Here is a 16691-nt window from a genome sequence, read left to right as displayed (position 1 = left end):
GTTACAGTGAGAGCATTTTTAAAAGTCAGTGTGCAGAGAATGGTATGGGTTGGATTGACCCTGTGCCATGGCCTTCTAGGCAGCATCAAAATCTTTCATTCATTGGTATAGGCCTACTATATTTTAGGAGGACATGATATCATGTTTGTTAGTACATCAAGGACTGCAGGAGCCATGGTAGAGCACAGGATACTTTACAGTGCTACACCCATGCATCATTTTGTCGTCAAATATAGAGCGAGTAATGTTTGATGTGCCTCGCCAAATTAAGGTCATTCTTGACAGTGTGTGTCCGTGTAAACCTGGTGCGCTTCACGCATGAGTCTGTATCATAAAAAGATTCATCCCTGCAAAACCCTGCCAGACAGCCTGTGGAAATTATGCAAAGAGCATGATGTTAAAGGACCCCCAGATGGTACATGTAGTACTCCACAATACTGTTGTGAAATGTACACTTTGATTATGATACAATTGTTTCTCAGTGTGATATGAACTGCCTAGATTATGGCTGTGATTCAAGACAAAATACAGCTGTACCTACAATTGTAGGTCACTTTATCAACTTCACCCCTTAGAATGAGGTAGGAAGATTCAAAGTATACATTGTAAATTTACCTCATTTCACCTTTCTATCATTCAGACAATTTTTTTCTTTCTTTTTTAGGGGGAAGGGGGTTTGAACTAAAGAACATGTGCATGTCGCCACTTTCTTCATGTAGTTGTCATACCATAGTGCTTAGGATTTTCATGAATGTTTTGCTGTCTGCTACTTCATGCAGTACGTGCATATTAAGATACGGAAGAATAGCATGTTACTATCAAGTATTTGTGTTGTTGGCTGTACATAGTGTTCTTTCTGTTATTGGTAGATGCTTCAAGAATATTGTCCTGGGATCAGATCAGGAAGTTTACTTGCAATGCCAGAGTTTTTATCAAATTTTTCAAAGATGTACATGTAACAATGAAATTTCATGATGGTGCTTTTCAACTTGGTTATTGTAACTGTAACAATAATCAGACTTGTACAACATTTGGTGGTGAATTCAGCAATACATGTTATTGATGACATAAGAAGCTAGCTACAGTGTAAAAATTACTTATCAATCTTTTATAGCAAAATGGTTGATTGCAAGTTACTACTGACACTCTGTACTGTTTATACTGACGCTCCTTGCTATGAACAATTGACCATACTTTTCCAGTTCCTGTGATAATAATGATACGCTTTACTTGGCTATATCTGAAGGATACAGTATCTCTTGTTGGGCAGGTAGTTCTGTTGACTTTTGCAATATCAGTTCCAGGCGATATCATGGGGTACTTACTCGGCCTTCAATGTCAAAGTTTCCCCACTTGATTGCACGGAAATAAAGACTTACCTCTCAAACTCCACGCTTGGTCACTTTTGGAACCGATCTCCTGCTGCTGTGTATTTGTGCACAGAGTGAAGCCTTCCAAACCATTGGGGAAACCAATGAGAAGTAGGTGATCCATTTAACAGATCCACCACATATACTGTACCAGTATATCAGCTTAATTCATATCATGGACCTACAGTAGGTCCATGTTTATATGAAGGACAGAAACGTAAAATAGTAGGCAACATCCATTTCTTACCAGTACAAGGAACCCTTTGTGTGTACATGTAGTGTTATTAACCCATTGAAGACGAGTCCGGAGTATACTCGGGCAGGTGTCTATGGAAAACGCGTGTTGTAGCAAAATCCGTCCTTCCTCAACGGGTTAATTTCTAGGTTGTTGTTTGTTTGTTTTTTTTTGGGGGGGGGAGCACTTGGTAGTGAGACGAGGAGGAAAAGGGGGGAGTATGTTGAACTTCCGATTTTGAAGGCTGTCTATTATGCACTTCTCTGCATTGTTTGCCCAGACAATGCCATTGTAATGCATTTATGAATTAAGTCTTTGCTCTAGTGTACAATGTACATAAAGTGCTGCCATGCTATGATCAACTGTATGCAAGATGTACATGTGTATGATTTACAAACTGTCTGATACATGTAAGTCTGATTTGTGGGCAACAGGATTGATACTATACAGTGTACAGTTTTATGACATTCGGTATGCAGCATCTCTGGCTTTCTCTCTGTAGAGGAATGCTAGTTTGTTATCCAGACAATAATAGACTGCTGGCCAAGACACCCTGAATTTCAGTTGTATGGTATGCCATATTAAAGTGATACATTATTGTATGTACAGTATGTCCTACAATGGACCACACTGAAGTTACATGTACACTGTATAATTATCAGTCTAGCTTGCAGGTAGGTAATACTCACAGAAATTTATTCATGGGCAGGTCAATTTAAAGCAGAATCATACAACTTTTTTACTGATCAAAAGTGTCATTTTTGTTTTATAGGCTTGTTGTACTAACTGAACTTGTAGGACTAACAAAAATGATTACCGGTATCTTTTGATTGTTCAAAAAGACAGGGCAATTAATTTGACCGACACATTTTTGGTAGACTGTGGTATCGATTCTTAAATAGGAGTATCTTCCATCATTGCATACATGTACAGGCTGGCCTGTATTAAGTGTATTACAGACAAGCAGTTGTTCAAAAAAGGGAAAGGTTGAATTTATGCTAGTGATGCTTTCCCCTTCTATCCTGTAACTTTGCTCTGTACTGAGGGAGACAAAACACATGGCTGCCATGATAAGGCCTATATGATGAGTGTACAGACGTCGTTGTGTGGAGTGACCATGCCATTGACTCCAAGCATACAAAGCTCTCTTTATACGTTCAGCAGTACAATTTGAGTTCACTAGAGTGGATGCACGTTGCACATTATATCAATCATTGTACACTATACACAGTTGTAGCACTCTGTCTATTCTACACAGTACTGCGCATACATTGTATGTTGCACATGGCAAGGAGAAGTGCATTTCCGATTATATTCACAACTGTATATTCAATCAATCTCGGCACAGGGCACATCCACTTAGGGTTTTTACGGCACTGTGCATATTTGCTACAAAATCCGCCAAGGATTCAGTACATACATTGTATGCAGTTTTGAACTGTACAGATAGGCCCTACTTCTTTTTTTTTATTCATATTGTCTGTGTGTTCTTTCCTGCTGGCCTAAACACTTTTCACTGATGACATGCTGTGAACAAAATTAATGTTTTGTAACTATGCATGTGTTTTTGTCTTATTTAATAGCTGTAGTCTATGTGCTAGAGAGAGAGAGAGAGTTGCATAGTAGCAATGTTATTTGAGTATGGGACTTGTAATGGTTAAAACCAAACCATGAAAGCTCCTGGTAATGGTGTAATACATCCTTCTAGTAAATAAAAGTAGATCTACAATGCAGTAGATATCCACTGTAGACACAAAATTCACACACTGTAGTGAAAAGATAAACTAAAACTAACCTGGAATTTTACGCCACTGAGCGTGAAGATGAAAGGTTTCAAGGAATGTCTTTTGAGGGATTTAATGTGGATGCCTGTACCTCCTTCATTTGACTGATTGTTCACCGTACCCCAATGTACATGTATGTAGGCTTACATACTGTAACAAAACAACTCTCATTGTGAAACGTATGTTTACAATTGAAGTCTTCATATTATATTTGAGTCTAGTGGGATAGAGATGAGCGGGAGGGCACAGGTGATGAGCTTGCTCTGCACTAGAGATCTAGGTATACATTGTAGGCAGTTAGAATCCAGAAACCATGGAGATGGGACGTACCGTTGTGTAGGTCAGACTGGGCGGGTTGCTCCACAGACGCTTTGTTTTTACCTTTTGTAGTTGGTACACAGAGTTTTTATAATCTACTTGTATACACAGTATCTTCATAGTCTGCACATCGGAGAGAAAAAGGGGGATTGATGAGTGAGTTCTTCCATGATAAAGTTTACATCACTGTGAAGTATGATTTGTTTGCGTCTTGATGCACAGTGCATGTGATCACAAGTACCGGTAATGAGTACAGGGTGTGTCCATAATCAATGATATAAAATATCTCAGACAAAATGAGGATTGGGGCATAGAGTCGAATGCTATAATTTTGTCAAGTGAAAAAAGTCAGGCTTAAACCCAGTGTGCGTTACGATTGTTTGCAAACTTGTCACACTTTGGAATCTAGTATGTTGCTAGGTATTTCTATATAAAATGACATGGTAGGTATGTATGACCTCAAAGGAAGAGGAAAATTCAGGGGAAATGTATTGCTTTGCTCAGTAGTCATTCTCAACTGTGTTGGCTTCTAAAGTTTCTCCAGTTTATTTTTTTTCTGCGTATTACTTTTCGGTTCACAATATATGTGACCCGTTACAACAAAAGGATCCTAAAGTCGCTGGCAGGTGAGCCGAGAAAATCGAGTTTGAAGTCAGATCATCAAAATCCTGCAAAACGTTCGGATTTCAGGTTTTGACATAATTTTGTAGTCTGATGTTTCTTCTATCCTCTGCTGAGATTTTGAAGCTAAATGATCAATGGAAAGGCAAGAAAAAAGCGTTTTTCTGGGCCATGATTTTCCGACTTTCAACGGAACAGAAACGTGTCCGAAGATTTGGATTTTTAATAGCGCCACAGCTAGACTCCGCCCCTAGCAACGAGGAAGTGATCTCATTGGTCAGTGCAGGGCATCCTGTTCACTGATTGGTCGTGCGTAGACCGTTGGCGCTATAAGCTTGAATGAACATCGCGGAGGTTGCTAGAAGCGTACCTTCTATTGCCAAACGACAAAAACTGTCTTGCTTCCCCTTGATCATGATAGCGTCGGAAGGTAAACTTTAAAGGCGTTTTTCTCGAAACGCTGATTTCCTAAACCGCTCGACATGCGCTAATAAAAATCATCGATATCTTTGCAACCGAGTACTTTTATGAGTCACGATTAAAGTGAAAGAGTAAGGGAATAATCTCATGTCATTTTTGAGAAAATTGTCCTTCCCCGACTGTCGGATCCTTTTGTTGCAGCGGGTCACATATGTTTATCACTTTTCCAAGTGAATTTTAGATTAGCAAGTACATGTGTCACTTTTGTGCTGCCTTGTACAATATATTACATTGCCTTGCTTGCTTTTGTAGGCTTATTGTGAATTGTGATGAGTGTCATTACGTGTACAATGGTGTAGTTGTGAACGAGTTTTAGCTGTGGGTTCAAATAAAAAGACAGGCATGTGCAATTTTGATAGATAAATTGTACCGGTACTAGCCCTTTGTCTTGTTTTTAGTCAGTGCCTACATGTGCCTGTTAGGTCCTGTGCAAAGTGTATGATGATTCCAGGATATCACAGAGAAAGGGTTTACAGTCATTATACTCCTTCATTGCAGTTTCATCTCTGTCTATTGACCTCAGAGACTTTACTTAGACAGCTGTACTGACCAGTGATTGTTGAGCAGTGACCACCAAGGCAAAATATATGTGTGCGATTAGCTAATGTCTATTGTCGTCCCCTTGTATCATCAAATGATAGGGACTTCACTGCCCTACCACAGAGAGATAATTCAGTCATGGGTGTTTACTCAGTGAAGCCACAGCCCTATCCAAAAGCCTATAATGGTTTACTCTGCTGTTATGTAATCTAGCAATATCCAGGGTTGAGTAGAGGGGCTTCTGTTCTATTTGCAGATTAGGCACAGATACATAATACGTACTGTGTCCATTTGTACTGTACCTGTCCGCATTTATTGTGCTGCCGGTCACATGCTTGTCCTGTGCAACACATACATGCTGGTACACTGTACAAATATTACCACTGACCACCATGCTGCATTTATGAGATACATGTATCAATGGTATTTCATGAAACCAAGAGGGTTAATGATATGAAAAACTTGAACTATTATAGATAACAATTAATTGCACTCTTACTCGGTGAATGCGTCAATACCAGAGATGATATAGGGCACTCATATTTGAAGTAGTGCAGGATTTATTGCACTGTGGCATGAGAGTAAATACATTTTCATGAGAGAGCTTACTCACGCCTGCCTCTACCTCTTTTAATATAAATGTATTCTTTCTTATGTGTAAATAGAGTCAGGAACATTGTACATTGTACATTGTAGAGTTGAAACGCCAGACATTCGTGATTCCCTGTCGATCCCCTCACTCTTTTCCATTTAAAGTGCATTAGTGTGGCCAGGCCAAGATGTCTAAAATGGTTGCATGGAAAGACCAATAGACACTTGCATTTCATCTTTAGAGTTTCCATCACGTGAATGTGAATTGTGATGTCAGCTGGAAAAAAAAAAAGTTATCAGTTGATGGAGGATATGATTTGTTTTTATGTGGTCAAGCTGGCAGAAGGTGTCTTGCTGCCCACTCCTTACCTCACCCTATTTCCCTTGAATTCCGGTAGAATTGTTGTAACAGATGTTACGAAGATTATGATCACTACAAGGATCACTATCAGTGCTGCTGTTATTGCCATTACTGAAACTACCTTGATTATTACTCTCACCATTGTGATTATAATCAAGTAATCATAATTATACCCCCGCCAAACGAAGTTTGAAGGGGGTATATAGGAATCAGCGGACGGTCGGTCGGGCGGTCGGGCGGTCGGTCCGTTTCAAATCTTGCGTCGCGAACTACTTCCTCAGTTTTCAACCGATTCCCATAAAACTTGGCACAGATGTGTGCCTTGGGTTGTAGATGTGCAAGACGTATTTTTTGACAGTACCCAAAAGTATGTTGCCATGGTAACGGCATATTATGGGCAAAAATTTGTACAAATCTTGCGTCGCGAACTCCTCCCACAGTTTTTGATCAATTTTTATGAAATTAGGTACAGATGTTCATCTGAATATGTTAATGTGCAAGACACATATTTCCGCAGTGGCAAAAAGTGCGTTGCCATGGTAATGGCATGTTATTGGTAAAATATAGGGCAAAATGCTTCATGGCAAAACTGCTTCATCAGTGTTCTTCCAATTCTCATGGAATTCATATTGAATGTTTGTCTTAGGATATAGGTCAGCATGACACATTTCTTGACAGTGACAAAAAGTATGTTGCCATGGTAACAGCTCACATATTATGAGCCAAAATGATGGAAAATTTTGTGTTGCAAACTACTTCCTCAGTTTTTGCCCGATTTCCATGAAATTTGGTACAGATGTGTGCCTTTGGTTGTAGATGTGCAAGACGCATTTTTTGACAGTACCCGAAAGTACGTTGCCATGGTAACGGCATATTAATGGCAGAAGATCAAGGAAAGATCTTGCGGATTTACAACTGTAACTACTTTCTCAGTTTTTTGACCAAAGCTTATGAAATGTTGTTTGGCGGGGGTATAACCAGTCGCTCTAGCGACATTTCTAGTTTTAGTTGATAGTGTTTTTGAATAGTGTTTAGATTTTGTTGACAAGAGTAATGAGAATCATCTGTAGCTGATGTAGAAATTTGGTATGACCTTGTTGTTACATAAAATAATGAATCATCTGAAGTGTAAAATATTCACATGAGATGCATCATAGACTGATAATATTGTTATTTTGATATTGGTGTTCCCTTCTCTTTCCAGCAATCTACAACTTTCCTGGGACTGGTACACATGAACTGGTCCTCAGTGTCGGCGATGCTGTGCAGATCACTGAAGAGTGTGCAGGTAATAAGACAAATGAGTATATAACGAAGCATTTGAAAAACTAGGACAAGCTTTGAAACCAGACGTAAGCAACCCCAAAAACAATTGGTGCCTTCATGGTTTCAGTGAAATACTGCAGCATTTTGTGCAATAATTTGTAATGTGAATGAAAATGCACCATGAAAGACGGGGCAAAACACACCACAAATGACATGATATTTAGGATGGTACTTCAAACTTTACACAAAGTACAATGCAAGATTTGAGTGTGAATTATGTCATGAAATATCGATAATCATACAGCGATGTATTTTTCATGTCACCTGCTACATTTCCAGTCTTTTCTCTGTAGAAAAGATGATGCACATACAGTAGGCCTACCCAGTGCTTATTATGGAGAGGTGTTTATTTGGACCAGAAATACCACTTTGTGCCTATATAAAAAGAACAGACAATGTTGTGTGGATTTTCTCAAAAGAGCTGCTGTGTTTAGAACTATGCATGTAGGGGCCTACAAGGTGATACTGTAAATTTTAAAATGTATGTGGTTTCATCAGGCCAGACAGAAGTCAAAGTTCATATTCATGACCAAAAAGGCAATCAAGCCCATTGTAAATGAAATAACAGGGCTTGGAATTTAACCCTTACCCCTCCCCCCCCCCCCCACAAAAAGAAAGAAAGTCTGTAAAGTGTGCCATTTATGTGCTTTCTACCATAACAGAGATTTTGTGAGTAAAGTCTGCTTTGTACTGATATGCTGCCAACATTCCAGAAATTCTTTGGCTGTCATTTTTTTTTTTTTTTTTGGTAGTTGTTTTGATCATGCTTGAATTATTATTCCAAGAGGAATTGCTGTGTGGGAGTGTGGTTATGAGTTGTGAGATTTGGAAGCAAAGAGAGTGTCTGACTACAGCTGCATGATTTTACATCATGAAGCTCAAAGCATGCACTGTGCACTGATGATTGAATGTCCAAGAAGCAGTCAAAATGCTAAAATTCTTCACAAAGCCATGCTAAAATATTTCCCATGCATTTAGTATGAAATTATGTGTTTAGTGTGTGTATGTGTGTGTTTTAGAAAAAAATAAACAACTTACGTTCAATGACATACATTGTAGCTGTAACCAATAGTACCATTCTCAATGCATTCAGGATAACACGTTCAGGATCATGACTCTAATTTCAACATTTTTATAGCGAGAACGGAAATATTGTATTATTTCACGAGATTTGAGTCTTGATCCATATTGCAATACTTTGTGCAATTTTTCGCAAAGAGACACAAAGTTGTGCTGTGTTAACAGTGACAGCAAAAATTTTTGAAAATTTCATATCCCAAAATGCACTGTGTGTGCCACTCTGTGCGATTTTTATCATCTGTGGCACACTGCATTACATTGAATTGGCCTTGTGACGTAGTAAGCGTACCATTCATATAGGCCTACATCCGCAGGTCAGCACTTTGTGAATATAAATTGTGACCCAAAAAGTTTTGAAATTGTTTACTGTGAGAACGCTGAATCAAAAAGACGTGACCCTGATCGCAACCCAAGTTTCAATTTTTGTCATGAGAATGCACCTAAAATGAGTTATGTTGGAGTTATGTTGATGGTACAATTGTACATGTATCTCCAGCATGTCCCCAATCTAAATCCTGTGATGCAACTCGCTGCATTAGGCTCGTGGTCACACTCAGTCATTGCATAGGAATGCACGGTTCGTAGATTTAAAGTGCTTCTCTTGTAATTTGGAAAAAAAAATCAGTCCATGTTGATTTTTCTGGGAAACCTTCTCAATCAGTTGCCTATGTAGCGCAATATGTTGCATGCCCCCAAATCAATCTCTTTTATCTCATAATGCAACTTGCTGTACTAGGCCCAGGCTGAGCAAAAATATCTGTGTGCTGTCAATTTTTGCACAAGTTTCTGGTAATGCGAAATGGCATGAAAATTTCCACTTTTACAATAGGCCTACAAACGTATTTGGTAACTAACTGATGACACAAGTTAAAAATTTGTACATTCTTACTATTCCTGTATGCTTTGTAAAGATTTCACTGACGGGTCACATTTGTTGCTTTTGGTTGAAATGATATTCAACCTGCTTGTCAGTAGGCGTACATATCCTCTCTTCCATTTGCGGTCGCTATTAAAATCAAGACAGCTTTACCATCACAAGCACTCAATGTTCATGTGGAGTGCACATGCACTCTCCCAAGTGTTTTCATTCCCCTATAATTTCTGTGAAATGTAATTTCTTTAAAGGGAAGGATGTGGCTTGTTTAGTGGTGTCTCTGTAAAGAGAAGTGTAGCGTCAAAATGCAATTTTGCCAGACGACATTCTCCCCTTATCTGCAGACCATTATTATAATTCCTGTTGAAAGGGGAAGTATACTAGTAATGTCGCATTTCACTTTTTCATGGACATATGCTGTAAATCCACTCAGACAGGAGAAGTGGGATTTCATTTCCTCCTTCTCCTTTGGTTGTGCAGCGCATCGCAGATCTAGAGTATTCAGGATCAGTGGTGGGTGAGAAATATTCAAGAAGTTGATGGAGATTTTTTTCCCCTGCAGATTTTGTGGTACAATCTTGATTCGTAACCAACAAGAATTTAAAGAATTTGAAGAGGGACTGCTTTTGAGTGAAATTTACTGACCATCCTCATCAGCAGTGAAAGTGTTTTTAAGAGAAACATAAATACTTTCTATCATTCTACCACCTGGTGTGCCTCTTGGTAATAAATATGAAACTGAAATTCACTACTCTTCTTTTCCCTGGACCAGCCATTTTATGCTCCCCTCCCCCCCCCCCCCCCCCCCCAAAGAATGCAGTCAGAATCTCCATGTGCCTCCTTAAAGGTAGGGAATCCCATTTGCACGCCTTAAATGAAGAGTTGTATTAATACAGTGGTATGTTGAAGAGAATATCATTTTCGAAACTCCCATAAAGTATTGAAAGTGGAAGGTAACATTTAGTACATTTTTTTGACGGTTAGATTTTGAATTGAATTGTTTTCGGGGCTCACCGTAAATTCCAGTACATTACTAGGCTACCTTTGCAGACCCATGTACTGCATGTGTGTCCATCATGTATATTTTGTGAAGAAAGTTCGTCAACACTTACAAACATTTCTATATACATTCTTACCACACACTCTATTAATTACTACATCAACTCTAGTACTTTTAGATTTGTGTTTATAGATCACAAATACAGAAGAATGCAACAAAAAGGCTTAAGTGTGGCTGACACACAGAACTACTGAGTAGTTGAGTTTTGTGCATTATTCAAATTTTAGATAACGGTTGACTTCTAAATTTCGAAGCAGTGGCCTAAGCAAGTCCCCTGAGGTTCATATTTAATGTTTTGCTGCATTTTGGGAGGTCTGTAAAAGGTATCCCCTACCTTTAAAGGGATAATCCACTCCTTGTTCAGGCTGGCTTTGAATTCAAAAGAGAAAACTCAAGTAAACAGAACAATGAAGGTCCCATTGAATCTTACCAGGACAGTAAAGTGCAATGGTCTGTCTAACTTTTCATTTTTTGTCAAGATTATTATTTTTTAGGGATTCTTTATTTACATTGGGAGAAGGGGTTGAGATTGCTGACGTACAAATGTAGCCTACATGTACAGACCAAGAAATTTTCATATGGTTTTTGTGTCAAGAGGCATCATTGACTCATCTGACATGCCATTAAATAAATGTGGTTGCTATATAATTACCACTGTTAGGTTAAAAAATGTGAAACCCCCTTTGGAATTTCATGAGGTATGACTTTCCTATTTTTCATGTACGTCCAGTTTGTTCAACTTATAATATCAATTTTTGGTTTGATTTTCAAATCCAACCGTAACATGAAGTGGAATGACGCTTCATATTCTTTGTTTCCCCCTTTGTAGGCCAACTTATGAGAGTTCAGTGAAGGAGTGTGTGTTTCTGGATAGTATAGCATGGTTCCTCTAGAGCTTCTTTTTTTTTTTTAAGCCACTCTGTATCTCCAGTGCTTTCTTTTATCACTTCTCCATGATAGCAGCAAGATTTGTTGTTGTTGTTGTTGTTGTATTAATTGATGTTGCAGGATGCTGTGCCAAAATAGATCTTCCCGAAGTCATGATCACAATTGGTTTTATATTGTCTGATTTCAGCTTGATTTCTACCAGACTCTTGCTTTGATGTGTCTGTTTTAGGTCACAATGACTCTTTTTTAGATTTTTTGTTTTCTTTTAGATTCAGTTCTTCCCATAACCAAAAATGGAAATTATTAAATGATTGAATTGAATGGATATCAGGTGTATGACATGTCCTCTCTGTAAATCGAAGCTTCAATGCATGAATTACAACTGGAATTACAATAAGAACTGAAGCATGCTTCTTACATCTCGCCAAGAAGTGGTACTGAGTGCTTGTAGGGTCATTGCGAGGTGTCGACAGCAACCGCCTGTCATCGTTTATTTCACGTTATGCATTTTCGCTCTTGTTTGTTCGTTTGTCCTCACAGGATGGTACAGAGGAAGCCAGACCAGGAACAGGCAGCAAAAGGTAAAGACTGACAACTTGAGTTCTTTTTTTTTTCTTTTTTTGGCACCAGGAAAATCATTACTATCACAGTACATTGAATCCTTACCTGCCATTTCTGTCTTTCTCCTTCCCCTTCAAGGGAAACACCATTCAATACTCAGAGTTGACTATTAAAAGATAAAGATGTAAAATTATGCAAAATGAGCACTGGACTAAATCCTACACCAAGAAAGTTATAGAATCTATGTTTACAGAAAGGAGTGATATTGGTTTTCACCATAATGCATATTAAATTTGGCGATGAGGTCACAGACTCACATCATTTCCTTTGGTTTCTATACTAGGTATTGAAAGAGAATATAAAGGGAGTCATCATAGATTTCAATGATTTAGTGACTGCAACATCTTCCCCTTTGAACATTTTTACTTTGTTATGGTTGCTGCTCTATATCAAAATGACAGAAGTTTTTTACATTAATTTCAAGAAAAAGGAATATCAGTAAAGATATGCTGGTATTCTTAAGTCATCTGGAGATTTGTGAGGCCTTGACATCATGTTTTCATTAAAAAGGAAACTAAAACCCAAATTTAAACATGGGTTATTAAAGTGAAAGCAGCAATATTAGTAGAACACATCAGTGAAAGTTTGGGGGAAAATCAGACAATCAATTCAAAGTTATTCATTTTTAAAGTTTTGGTGCCATCATCGCTGGATAAGAAGGCTACATGTACTACTATTTACAGTTCATGACTTCATGTATGGACAATGATATAAAGGAAATTTCACATATTTTCACTTTTCTAGCATTTAATGAAAGAGCACTTGCCTTGCCTCTTTCAGAAAGCAGGGGGAATGATATAACCCCTTGCATATATGCCAGTAACAACTTTATGAACTATATACTTTTTCACACACACAAAAAAGAAAAGAATGAAATTTTTGTAGAATTCTCCTTATGTTTTATTTACCGGTATATTGTTGTCTGTACATGACATCATGAACTGGAGTAATGTTCTTATGCAGCGATGATGGCACCAAAATTTTAAAAATTCATGTATTATAACTTTTGAATTGATTGTCTGATTCTCTTCAAACTTTCATTAATGTGTTCTACTGATATTGCTGCTTTCACTCAGTCCACATTATAACTTTGGTTTTACTTTCACTTTTAAATGTTATGTCAGATACCATGGGCGCACCATTACTCACAAAGATTTCAAATTTGTATGTTTTGTATTCAAACTTTCTTTAGCGTTAGTCTGATTCCTTTAAAAACTTACTCTGTTTTAAGTATTTGATACTTTTCAAATTAATAAAAAAAGGCATGAACTTGAACTGAAAGTAGCTTTAATGATATACGTGTAAAGGCATCAGAGTTTACATGACAGCATGGTATGTGCCACTCTACATTGCTGCCTACTCATGGAGTCCAAATATGGATATTACTGTGGTTATAATGTGGTTTTTCCAGTGTTTTTGTTCTGCTTGGCTTCAGCATCTACATGTACCTGTAGGCCTACATATTATGTACAAAAATTGTAGTTAGAAATTAGTCACTTGTCTCTGCTGGTGATGTAAAACAGAATTGCTCATAAAAAAACAGTGCTGTCTACTCCACTTCCTAGATATTGTCTTTGGCTCTTCGAGGGCAGAAGAATTTGCCATAAAGATATTGCTGTTAATGCTAGGGACATACAGCCCTACACGGCATGGCTGAACTACTGTATGTGTACTTGTACACGAAAAAAGCTGTAGTCGTGTTTCATACAGAGGGTAATGTGACCCAACATGCACAATGGGGAAGCAATTGTAGTGCATTAGTAAAAGTTTGAGGAATACTGGATGAGCACTCATATTTTCACCGATATCTGAATTTATATACTGTAGATCAGAGATTACAAATATGTAGGTTTTTATGTGGTTGCCAATAAGCCATGGTGTCTTATTTTCATGCCTGATTTGAGTAATCTTGTATGGAGCAATACTATTCACATTTGATGCACGCGATGTCACCAATATCAATTTTCTCACTATGTGTTTTCAAGGATACAGTATGCCCACAGTGTTTATTAATTGCATATTGTGCAAAATGGAGGAAGGAGACTCCTCCACATGAAGTCCCGGATGCCTTGTTTTTGGTCCTTTGTAATCCACACAAAACTGGAATTTTTGTTAAATGAGCAATGTCACAGTTAAGTGTCCTAAATAGTGAAAACTTTCATGGATGTCATAGGATATTATGTTGTTATGACTTGCTGACATTCAGTTGTACCTTTCAAAAGAAATGCATGATGTTGCTCATTTCTTTTCTGATGTTTCATTTGAATTCTGCTAATTCCCTTTACAAAAACAAAGTGTAAAAATCACTGCTATTTGAAATGTGTAAATTTTTCTTCAAACAATATCTAGTATTACACCTGATTACTCGATAGTTCTTATGTCACAGATGATCTAGAAACATTTTCATGCAGGGCATCTTCTGTAACCCTGTACAAGTACATTGTAGGATGGTCTTCCTATTTTTGAACTCTTGACAAACCTATTGACTTTTTGCTTAGCTGACTTTTGTAAGGAAAGGCAATTGTGGTCTCATATGAGAGAGAGAAAAAAAAAGAAAAATTCAAACAGCAGCAGCTCTGTTTTCAGCTAGGCTGAGATGACCTACTTTATGGCAAGAAGGTCACAGGTCAAAGTGAAACGTGGTGTGAATGGTATTTAGCTTGTGGAAAGTACAAGTGTAATGCTGTCTTTCACTTGGATTTGAAATTTGGAAAGTCAAGTGGGTATTGTGTAAATGAAGTTTAAGATCAGCCCCAAACTGTTACAAAAGACAAATTTGTCATACTGTCAAAAGGATAAGGAAATTACTCTGTACAGTACACTGTAGGCTATGTGAATTATTCAGAAAGATTATCAACTTTGAATTCATGAGGACATTTATAGTGCATTGAAAGACATTATGTAGAAAATTCATGTTAGAAGGAATGTTTCCTCCTTGTCATGTAGGCATCCACCATGCAAATTGAATCATGTTGTTGCATTGTGATGCTGTGTGCTCCTGATTAGTGCCATGCACGATGATGAGAAAACCCAACATTTAATTTGCAGTTCACCCAACCTAAATTAGAAATACCCATGGCACAGCGTGCACTTTGCTCATCTCCTGGCGTCATTAAGTGTCAATTAGCGTTGCCGATAAGACATCTGGCTTCTGTCTGGGCTCTAAGATGGAGTCTCACAAAGTCTTCATAATGTTGCATTTCGCCTGGCACTGCAGTGAGTGTAGGCCTACACATTATTCGTGTGTGAGAGTACACTTTAAGCAGTCTACCATCGAGGCTTTGCAATTTGGCCATTTACACTATTAAAGGTTTGCAAGTCTTGTGACAGACACTGCAATGATTGAAACTGATACAATTTGTATAGGGCTATAAAGATTGAAAAGAATATGAATGGGGGTTATGTTTTGTTCATGACACAGTCTATCTAAACGAGGCAAATGCAGTTACAAATAAGACATTATGCCATATGAAAGAAAAAACAACAGTAACAACAACAACAACAATAACAAAAGACCCTAACACAATATGCAGCACCACCTTATAATTCATTTTAAAGCGGCATGTGGCATTAAGAACTCTGTATTAAAGAGGATTGCGATGATGATATGTCTTTGTATTTTGCAGTCTAGTGGTGATATACACCATGGTAGATTGCAGGCATGTATTAAACAAATGTGGCACACGTAGGGGTACAGGGTACGGGTTCCTTGTGTATACTGTCCATGAGCTATTCCAAGTTCTTCTCTGAAAGGCAGGAACACAATTTTGAATGCACAGGCATACTCTGCATTGTTTTGGTCTTCAAAATTTTGCCTACCATGCAACTAAACTTGTAATTCAAATTTGCCTTCGGACTTGCAACAAAAATAAAAATAACAAAAATAACCAGATTAGCATGATTTTTTTTTTCTCAAAAGCAAGTGTAAAGACAAGTTCTTTTTCCAATCTGAACAGGTGCATAGATTCTTGAGATACCTTCACACATTTGCCTACATGTATTGTATTTGTACATGTATGTGCGTAGGTGCTTGTCAGTGAAAATGATATCCATGTATAGATACACTATACATGTAAATGTTGATGAGATGGTATTGTATGTGGGAGCAACTCAGTGAGCATATCTATTTTGTGCTTCTTCTGAGTGTAGACATTCTACATAAAGTTCTTGTGGTGTGTGTTCATCCAGCTGTTTATCCATTTAATCCACAGATCCATCCATCCAACCTCTAATTTGTGTGTTATTTCCTTTCCATGCTGTAACATGAGAATAATCAGCTACTTACAGTAGTATACATTTGTATGACCATTTAAAAAGATGAAGTGGTTTGTGTCCTTGAGTTGACTGTACACCGTCAAGGTCGCAAATGATAACGCAAATGATAAAATCCAATCAACTGTGATGAAGTTTACGACAATATACAATGTAATTATCATAAGGATATATTCACATTACCAACTGATTTTGGTAAAAGTACAGTACAGTACATGTAGATCATACAGACATTAGTCAATACCAAATCTTTATTTTTTTAGTCATTAA

General features: G+C 37.8%; 1 long non-coding RNA gene across 1 annotated transcript in view; it reads left to right on the top strand.

The window, feature by feature from the left end:
- The window catches only part of LOC139741238 (uncharacterized), a 29524-nt gene extending 17411 nt beyond the window's left edge, over positions 1 to 12113 (top strand). Inside the window, exons 2-3 of the long non-coding RNA XR_011711610.1 lie at positions 7505 to 7588; positions 12069 to 12113. This is a non-coding gene — a long non-coding RNA (uncharacterized lncRNA). The remainder of the gene's footprint in view (positions 1 to 7504; positions 7589 to 12068) is intronic.
- The last annotated feature ends 4578 nt before the right edge of the window (positions 12114 to 16691 follow it).

The sequence above is a fragment of the Diadema antillarum genome, unplaced genomic scaffold, assembly GCF_040938485.1.
Source record: "Diadema antillarum isolate AM-2024a unplaced genomic scaffold, OU_Dant_1.0 seq00000911_RagTag, whole genome shotgun sequence".
Classification (NCBI taxonomy): Eukaryota; Metazoa; Echinodermata; class Echinoidea; order Diadematoida; family Diadematidae; genus Diadema; species Diadema antillarum.
The sequence above is the reverse complement of the archived record's forward strand: the minus strand, read 5'-3'. Positions and strand labels throughout refer to the sequence as shown.